Source organism: Bos taurus, chromosome 4, assembly GCF_002263795.3.
Source record: "Bos taurus isolate L1 Dominette 01449 registration number 42190680 breed Hereford chromosome 4, ARS-UCD2.0, whole genome shotgun sequence".
Taxonomy (NCBI): domain Eukaryota; kingdom Metazoa; phylum Chordata; class Mammalia; order Artiodactyla; family Bovidae; genus Bos; species Bos taurus.
In genome coordinates, this window is record NC_037331.1 from 92,554,405 (window position 1) to 92,564,192 (window position 9,788).

A 9,788-nucleotide genomic window follows, 5' to 3' on the forward strand; every position below is an offset into this window, starting at 1 on the left:
CTTAGGCAATCTCATCCAGTAACTTGGCTTTAAATACCAACTCTGACTTCTGGGCTCCAGACTTCTATTGTCTAACCACCTACCTGACATCTCTGCTCAGCTAAGAGATGCTTCTTGTCATGTCCAAAACACAGCTTTATCCCCCAGTCATTTCCCACAAAACACCAGGCAACCTCTCCACCGAGAGAACTTTCCCTTCAGTCTCCCTCATTCTTTCCTATTTTGTGTAATGCTACTACTTTCCCCTCCTCAGTTGACTAACCAAAAATCTAACTGTTTTTCCTGACTCCTCTCTTGCCCTCATCCTTCTATCTAATTCATCAACAAACCCAGGGAGCTTTATCTGTAAAAGCCTTCTCAGTCACCCCTTACCACCCTCTGTCACCATCACTGTCTCACCTAGATTACTGCTTTCTGTTCCCCAGCCCCCAGCAATGACTGATCCTTTCACTGTCTCCATTCAGTCCAGTTCAGTCCCTCAGTCATGTCTGACTCTTTGTGACCCCATGGACTGCAGCACGCCAGGCTTCCCTGTCTATCACCAACTCCTGGAGCTGACTCAAACTCATGTCCATTGAGTTGGTGATGCCATCCAGCCATCTCATCATTTGTCATCCCCTTCTCCTCCCATCTTCAATCTTTCTCAGCATCAGGATCTTTTCAAATGAGTCAGTTCTTTGCATCAGGTGGCCAAATATGTTTTACCTTTTCAAAAATGTCATTTGGTTGAAATCATATAGTATGTAGCCTTTTCAAACTGGTTTCCTTCATTGAGAAATATGTGTCTAAGTTTCCTCCTTGTCTCATGGCTCAATAGCTCTTTTCTTCCTAGTGCTGAAGGATACCCCATTGTCTGGATGAACCACAGTTTAGTTATCCATTCTCACATTATCACATTTACTTATCCATCCACCTACTAAAGAACATCTCGGTTACCTCCCAAGTTTTGGCAGTTATGATAGAGCTGCCACAACATTCATAGGCAGGTTTTTGTATGGGCATATGTTTTCAGTTCATTTGGGTAAATATCAAGGAACACAATTGTTAGATCATATGGTAAGAAAGTGTTTTGAAACAACCAGTCTCCCCACTTTGCATTCCCACCAGCAGTGAATGAGAGTTTCTGTTTCTCCACATGCTCAATAGCATTTGGTGATGTCAGTGTTTCAGATTTTAGCCCTTCTAATAAATATGTAACAGAATCTCATTGCTTTTTTAGTTTTGAATTCCCTGATAACATAGGATGTCGAGCACCTTTTCCTTTGCTTATTTGCCATCTTCTCAGTGAGATGTCTTTCAATTCTTTTGCTCATTTTAAAATTGAGCTATTTCCTTTTCTTGTTGAGTTTTAAGAATTCTTTGTATACTTTAGATGATAGTCCTTTATCAGATACGTCTTTTGCAAATACTTTCCCTCCGTGAAAACTCAGTGATTTGTCCAAACTTTACTTTTTAACCAGAAAAATAGAGCTTTTCACGTTCAGTACAACATGCATCACCCAGGCAAGTGCTTCAACACCTTCAACACCTTCAACACCTCCATCACCCAAGAATCCTACAGTCTTCCTGAGTCCCACACTAGGACCCCTCTCAGCTCCTCCCAGTGGCCTGGCTAACGTCTTCCCTCAGACACTGCCCTATCCAGCCTTCCTGAGCCCGGCTGTTCTCTAACACTCCCTCTGAACCTTGCTCTGAGACTTCCTACCCCTTCTCTGCGGACAGAAGATGAGGTCACATTCCAGGGATGCCCCTGGCAGCCATGAGCCAACCACCTGGGAGTGGAGTTTGGTTTGACCCTCAGAGGCAGAAGGGTGGAGGGGCCACAGCAGGAACCATTGAGAAGAGTCAGGTTTCAGGCCTGGGGTAGGGGCTCCTCTGCTCAGCAGGTCAGAACACCTCCCCAGCACCCAGAAGGCCAGTGCCTGCGGCTGATTGCCTGTTTTCTCCAAGAGAGATGAAGACAAATAGGGGCAAAGGAGAAGCAGCATGGTAAGAGAAAGGAGGCTCCAGGAACCAAGCTGGCCCCCAGGGTGGAGGAGCTGGGGCAGGTTGGCAGAGATCCTCCTCAGCGAGTCTCTGCATTTCATCTCTTTGTGTCTTTAGCTCTTGGGGATTAGGAGTGACTGGGACAAGGGTCAGGAAGGTCTGCTGCACACATTACTGTGCAATTTTTTAAAAAAGAAGAGTGCTTTCATCTTTTGACAAGGACAGCTGTTGCCAAATGTCTGCTTTGGGGCTCTCTAGCTCCTTGATTTCTGCAGTCCTTACACTTAACTCAACCTTACTGTTTTCCAGTGATTCAGACTCCTCATTTGCCAAACGGGGATAACAACAACCCTTCCTCCACAGAGTAACTAGTAACTGGGACCACTAGATGAGTCTATATACATGAAATGCATATATATATATATGTATATGTATATATGTATATATGGCTGCGCTGAGTCTTTAGTTGCAGCATGTGGGACCTAGTTCCCTGACCAGGGTTCTAACCCAGGCCTCCTGCATTGAGAGGGCAGAGTCTTAGCCACTGAGCCACCAGGGAAGCCCCCAAAATGCTTTGGATACATAGAAATGGCACACAAAATACTATGGAGCTGTTTGCTGCCATATTACCATGGTGTTATGATTCTAGGGGTGACAAAGCCTCTGGGGTGAGTGGAGGGGTTGAAGTTTGGGGGGAGCATACAGAAGAGACTGGAGGGGGATGGGGTACCAGGAGCAGGTGGGGACGAGTAAGAGACAGAAGTGGCTGGGAGAGGAGGATTATTCCTACCCAGGAAGGGACGGCAAGGTGCACTCTCCCCAGCAGGTAGAAGTAAAGAGGTTGCGGCTGGTAGGAGCAGTGATACCATCTGTGAGGTTGATCTGTTTAAGTTTTATAGGGCAGAGTGGGCCCCAGGGAAAAGTGTCCTGGTTCTAGCATCCCAGTGTAAAAGCACATGCCCTGCTTAGGGCTAAGGTCCCTACTCTGCCCCTCCCATCCTACCCAGACCCTGGGACCACCCAGGATTAGGATCAGAGGGCAGTGGGGGCAAAAGGTTGAGACCCGAAACTGGGGCTCGGCCCCTCCTCCCACACAAACAGGGGTTAGAGCAAACCACAGCTGGGCTTTGGTTTCTGACAGCAGAAAGCCTCCCCACAAGGGCCAGGAGAACCCAGTCGTTTTCCGCAGCAGGGGAGTGGAGACCCGCAGCCCAAGCGCCTCTGTCTGTCACTTTTCCAACCTCCTGGCGATGCCCCCAGCCCTCAGGTGCTGGGAGGAACAGAGAAGCAGCTGAGGGGCCCATGGGGCCGGGGTGGGGATGACCACAGCCACCGCAGCAGCACCCACGTGAGGTCTGGCCAGGGCATAGATGGGGGGAGGCCCCATACTCAACCTCTATTGCCAGAGGAGAAGCCAGCAGCCCCAACCTGGAGCCAGCTTCTCCTGCAGCCGGCTGAGGAACCTCACAGCAATCTCCTGTCCTCATCTCAGATCTCTTCCTTTCCTGAGACCTGATGCCTTCATTATGTAAATGGCGAAGTTGACACCGGGGACTCACTTCTACCTTACCTGCCACAGCACCTTGGCTGGCTGAGGAAGGAGGGAGCGGACAGGCTCCAGGCTTGGGGCTGCCCGGTTGGATGCCCTGGGGTCCCCTCACCCTGAAACATGGGCTGTGGGTACAAGTGGCCCATGGTCTATGTGTTTCTGTGCTCTGGGCCCTACTCCCAGCACAGGTGTAACCTCTGATCAGGTTGCCTGTGGGAGGGGGGCTGGTGAGGTTTCTTGCAAAACTTTTCTAGGAAGAAAGACAAGGGTGAGGGGCAAATCAGAAATACTGTTGCCTCAGGCAGTTGGAGCAGATTGTTTATAACAAGTATCTTGTTTCACAATGTGAAATAAGCGATTCATCAAACTCTATCATTAACAGTAACGGTGATAATAATAATAACAACTAATAATGTGTCCGAAGAAGCCTCACTGGGGAACCAGGAGGGCAGTGTTCTAGTCCTGGCTCGGGCAGAGCTGTGAGGAATGCTCACTTTTCCCTTTGGGCTGGGTTGATGCTGATAGGAGGGTGAAGTCATGTCTGCAGGGTAAGGACAGGAAAAACTTGAAGGGTGGAGACCGCCAGGAGCCTTGGGGCAGGCAGGGGCTCGGGAGGTGATAAGGGAAGTCAGAGTGGACACTGAGATACGGGGAGTGGGGGAGAGGTGGGGGTGACATGGGAGGAGGGCAGAGAGTGACATCCTGTGTGAAAGTGAAAGTGTTAGTCACGAAGTTGAGTCCACCTCCTTTCGATCCCATGGTCTGTAGCCCTCCAGGCTTCTCTGTCCATGGAATCCTCCAGGCAAGAAGACTGGAGTGGGTAGCCATGCCCTTCTCCAGGGGATCTTCCCAACCCAGGGATCAAACCTTCGTCTTCTGCATTGCAGGCAGATTCTTTACTGTCTGAGCCACCAAGGAAGCCACCACTTCCGTACTGTGGAAGTGCAGAAAATACTGAATCGTGGACTGAATACAGGGGAGAGTGCAATACAAACCAACCCTCATCCCAGCATCTCCTCACAGCCTCCTTGGCCTCGGCCCCTGGTGCTGGGTGAATCTTTGCAGAAGGCTGGTTCAGAGAAGGGACCCAGAAAAGGCGGGTGAGGACCAGCCAGAGCAGGGTTTGTTGATCCTCGGAGGTCAACCCCCTTCTAAGAATCTGGTGCTTCCTCAGCCCAGAAAAATAGACACACAACCTTACATGCATGGCGGGGGGCTGCCAGAGCCCACAAAACCCAGCCCACAAAATCCTCTCTCTTCTTGCCATCCTGACATTGCGTATGTGCCTACTCCTCCACGCCCCATGCCAGCGCCCCAGGAGCTAAGACACAACCCCCTGCTTCGGGGCAGCCTGTGGGCCAGACCAAGATGCAAACCCAAGGGGCTCAGAGCTAAAGCATAGTGGCCGGTGGGAATTCCCAGAAGGGAGGGGTTCGTTTCCAATCTGGGGAAGCAACCTTGGGAGCACAGCGAGCCCACAGGCTCTGGAGTCCGCAAGCTCTCCGTCATACAGTGGGGATCTGGAACCACCTCTTAGGAATGGTGTGGTACACAGTGTCTACTGTATTTCAATATGTATTTCTTTGGCTGCGCTGGGTCTTGGTTGTAGCATGCAGGGTCTTCCATATTTGCCGAGGCACACAGGAGCTTCAAGCTGTGGCATGTGAACTCTTATTTAGGATCTAATTCCCCGACCAGGGATTGAACCCAGGGCCTCCTGTATTGGGAGCGGGGAGTGTTAGGCACTGGACCACCAGGGAAGTCCCTTGTCTGTGGTATTTAGCAGAGAGCAAGGTTCAGGTAAAAGGGCCATAAACACAGAGGAGGTGAGCATCCTGCTGGTATGGTAAGCTGAATGACGGCCCTCCAAAAATGCCCATGTCCTAGTCACTGGAACCTGTGACTCTCACACGGCCAAAGGGACTCTGCAGATGAGACTACATCAAAGGTTTCAAGGCGGGCCGTTATTATGGATTATCCAGGTGGAGTGATGATTATAAGAGTCTTCCAGGGAGGCTTCCCTAGTGGCTCAGATGGTAAAGCGTCTGCCTGAAATATGGAGGACTGGGGTTCAATCCTGGGTTGGAAAGATCCCTTGGAGAAGGAAATGGCAACCCACTCCAGTATTCTTGCCTGGAAAATTCCATGGACGAAGGAGCCTGGTGGGCTACACAGTCCATGGGGTCGCAAAGAGTCAGACATGACTGAGCAACTTCACTTTTCACTTTCCAGGGAGGCAGGAGTGTCAGTTGGAGCAGATGTGACCGTGGGAGCCGAGGTCAGAAAGGCAGTGTGGTTTGAAGATGATGCACTGCTGGCTTTAAGGATGCAGGAAGGGGCCCAGAGCTGAAGAATTCAGGTGGTCTCTAGAAGCTAGAAAAGGCAAGGGAGTTTTCTCTCTTCTAGGGCCTCCAGAAGGAACAGAGGCCAGGGACTTCCCTGGTGGTTCAGTGGTTAAGACTCCCTGTTTCCAGTGCAGGGGATAAAGGTTTGATCACCGATCAGGATCTCACATGCCATGCAGCATAGCCAAAAAGAAAAAAAGAAAAACCAGAAGGAACACAGCCTGGAGGATCCATTTTCAACTTCAGACTTCCAGAACTATAAGATAGAACATTTGTGTTGTTTTATTAGAAGATAAACTCATGGTAATTTGTTACAGCAGCCACAGTAAACTAATACACCAAGCCTTGCAGGGGAAGGCCAGATCCGGTTGTGATGCAGGAGGGAGGTTGCAGGGGGCATTTTGCAGCCCACAGAGCGAGGAGTGAGACTCTCATGGGAGGGAGGAGGGGCCAGGCACCGAGTGCTCAGCCCGTGACCTCACCCTTGGCCAGCCAAGCTGCCCTGGCATCCGGACGCCTGTCAGCCCGGGGTTACATGCCTCACTGGGCCAGAAAGGGATCCCTGTGTAGCCAGGCCCCAGGCAAGGGTGGGGGTGTGGCAGAGAAGGCTGGTGCCAGGGGAGGGAGCCCCATCAACCCCCAGGGCTGCAGAGGCCACACGAGTAAAGGGGGTGGGGAGAGGCCGGCAGGGGCTGGTGAGGTGCCCGGACACCCAGGCCCCCCTGCCGGCTCAGTCCCACTCTGCTTCTCTCCTGCGGGGCAAAAAACTCTCTGTTCCTCTCCTCTTTTTCCTTCTCCACCCTGGAATCCCCTGGGAAAGTGGGAGGAGGAGGGACTTGGGGCCTAGAGAGCAAGCGATGGTGTCACAATCTCAGTTCAGTGGCTGAGTAGCTGGGTGACCTTGGGCAAATCCCTTTGCCTCTCTGGGCCTGTTTTCTCCTCTGGAATTGAGGACATAGTCTCCACTTCATGGGGCTATATTAAATGACATAACACAGGCCTATACAGTGCCCAGCATATGGCAAACCCTCCAAAGGCATCATATGTTATCATATGTATACATGCCACTGCCCACAGATAGAACATCAAGTTTATCTGCCCAGCCAGGTGCCAGGTTCCGCCAGGGGAACATGGTGTCCTGTCCATCTTTGTATCTCAGCACTGCTCTACTTACCGGTGTGTATTAGGCGATGCATATGTGTTGTACTTAATCATTCACTCACGCAGAGAGTATGTTTGTGATTGTTATGAAAAACAGCAAAGGAAGAAGAGGGAATGCCAGCAGTGGGGGTAGGGTGGTGGTTTGCTGCTTCATACAGGGTGTCAGAGAGAAGGCTGTCTCACAAGAGGCAGCTGGAGTAGAGACTCGAGGGACATGAAGAAGTGAGCCCCGTGGGTTTCTGGGGAAATGGAGGGCTCTGGCTGGGTGGAAGCACTGGAGAATAGCAAGGCTTGTGAGGTGGGATCAGAGCAGGTGAGGGCAGAGGGAGAGAAAACAAGGTCTGGCATAGAGGGGCTGGATCACACAGGGCCTTGTAGGCCACAGTAGACTGAGCCTTACTCGCTGAGCCTGAGGGGGCCTTCTTGGTGAAGCCTTGCTGCTTGGGAGAGGCCCCCAAGGGCCCTGGGAAGCAGTGCTCCGCCTCCCATTTTGCTTCTAGGAGGGGATCATAGGGGCACCCCTAGAGTCAGGCCACTGCCTGAGGAGAGGCAAAGACCCTAGTGCGCACCCCAGCCCCCCTTACTGTGACTCCTCACACTCAGAAATGACCTGTGGGCTGGGGGACCCAGGATGTTTTTAAACCTAGGGTTTGGATTCTGGACTAAGCTCCATCCATGTCACTCCCAAGTTTCTGGCTACATTTTTAGCTTTTTTAATAAAAATTTTTTTAAATACAGAAAGCAGAAGTTTTCACAGCGCAGAAGTGTGCCAGGGGTTTGGCACTCTTGTCTGTGCCCACCTGCCCCGCCCTGGCCCGCTGGCCCCATTCCCTGGGCAGATTCACACCCAGGAACCCTTTCACTAACAGACCAGGTCACACACACAGTGGCACTGTAACAGACTGCCACACGCACACTCTCACTCACCTGTGGGTTTTGGGTTCCGTTCACTTGGGCCTTTTAACTTTACAGGGTCAGTTCTGCTTTGCCCCTCCTTTTGCATGGAGTTCCATCTGAGGGATTTCACCTCCTGCTTCAGTCCCGAGGCCTCCTGAACCTTACGTGATACACCCCAAGTCATCTATGTTTCTTATATTATTATTGATAATAATCATAATATTATTATGTAATACATTTATAAGAAATGGAAAAAAAAAAGAGAGACTGGGCTTTACTTTGGCACCAGGGGTGCCTGGCCTCTGGAAGGCTTTGAAGAGAGGCATGAGTTGCGCTGGCTTATGTTTTAAAAGAATCACCTGGGACTTCCCTGGTGGTCCAGTGGCTGACACTCCGCACTCCCAATGCAGGAGGCCCGGGTTCGATCCCTGGTCAGGGAACTAGATTCCACACGCCACAACTAAGAGTTTGCATGCTACAACTAACGATCCTTCATGCTGCAACTAAGACCTGGTACAGCCGAATAAATAAAATAAAAACTGTTTTAAAAAATAAAAGAATCACCTGGCTGCTGTGTTGGGAAGATTCTGTAGGGAGACAACACGGGCAGCTGGGAGAACGGGAGCTCACTGCAGGAACCCAGGCAAGAGATGGTGATGGCCTGGGCCAGCATTGCTATGGGAGAGAGTGGAGGAAACGGTCAGACTGAAGATATATTATGAATACAGTGAAGACAAGATTTGCTGATGGATTAAACATGGGGTGTAGGAATTGAGGGTGGCTCCAACAGTTTGGATGCGGGTTGTTATTATTTGTTTATCTGAGCAACTAGAAAAATAGAATTGCTATTTTTTGAGATGGGGCAAGTTTAAGGAGAACCAGGTCTGGGAGGACGGTGAGGGAGTGTGGTGATTAATTTTATGTGTTAACCTGACTGGGCCATGTGGTCCCCAGGTATTTGGTCACACATTCTGGGTGTTTGTGCATGTATTTCTGGATGGGATGAACACCTGAATCTGCAAGAATGGGTAAGGTGGATTGTCCTTCCCAGTGGGGGTGGGCTTCATCCAATCTGCTGAAGGCCTGAAGAGAACAACGACAACAAAAGGCTAAGAGAGCATTTGCTCCCTCTGCCTAAGTCCTTGAACTCAGACATAGATCTCTTCCTGCTTTTGGAACTGGACTCAGGCTGGATGGCTCTCCCAGTTCTCAGGCGTAAATAAATATTGTGTATATATGTCCTATTGGTTCTGTTTCATTGGACACACAACAGAGTCAGAAGTTGGGGTGCTGCTTCTGTTCAGCATGAGATCCTACTCAGTATCCTGAAGGAGATGGGGAGTAGGCAGAGATACGAGATCACGAGGCAGTGAGAGCCGAATCGATCACTGAACTGAATCCTCCCAATCTCTGTCCTCCCCCCGCCAATATTTATTTATTTGGCTGCACCAGGTCTTAGTTGCGGCATGTGGGATCTAGTTCCCTGACCATGGGTTGAACCTGCAATGAGAGCTTGGAGTCTTAGTCACTGGACCACCAGGGAAGTCCCCCAGTCTCTGTCCCTTGACCCAGCGGAAGTTGCTTTTCTCCTCTGCACAGCTGCTGAAGCATCCTTTCCTGATTCTTCTCCCCAGAATAGTCCTGGGCTCCAGCTTTGCGTCCTGCTTAGAGAGTCACCTGTCTTTGGTTTCCCTAGAGGGTTCACATAACCCCCAAGAAGCCCTAAATCCCCTCCCCTCCAACTGTGCGGTCCTCTGACAGAGGGGCCCTACAAGATGAGGGAGCCCTGAATAGAGAACTACCCCACCCACACCAGGCAAGAACAGCTGGGCTGGAAGGGGTGGGCTTCT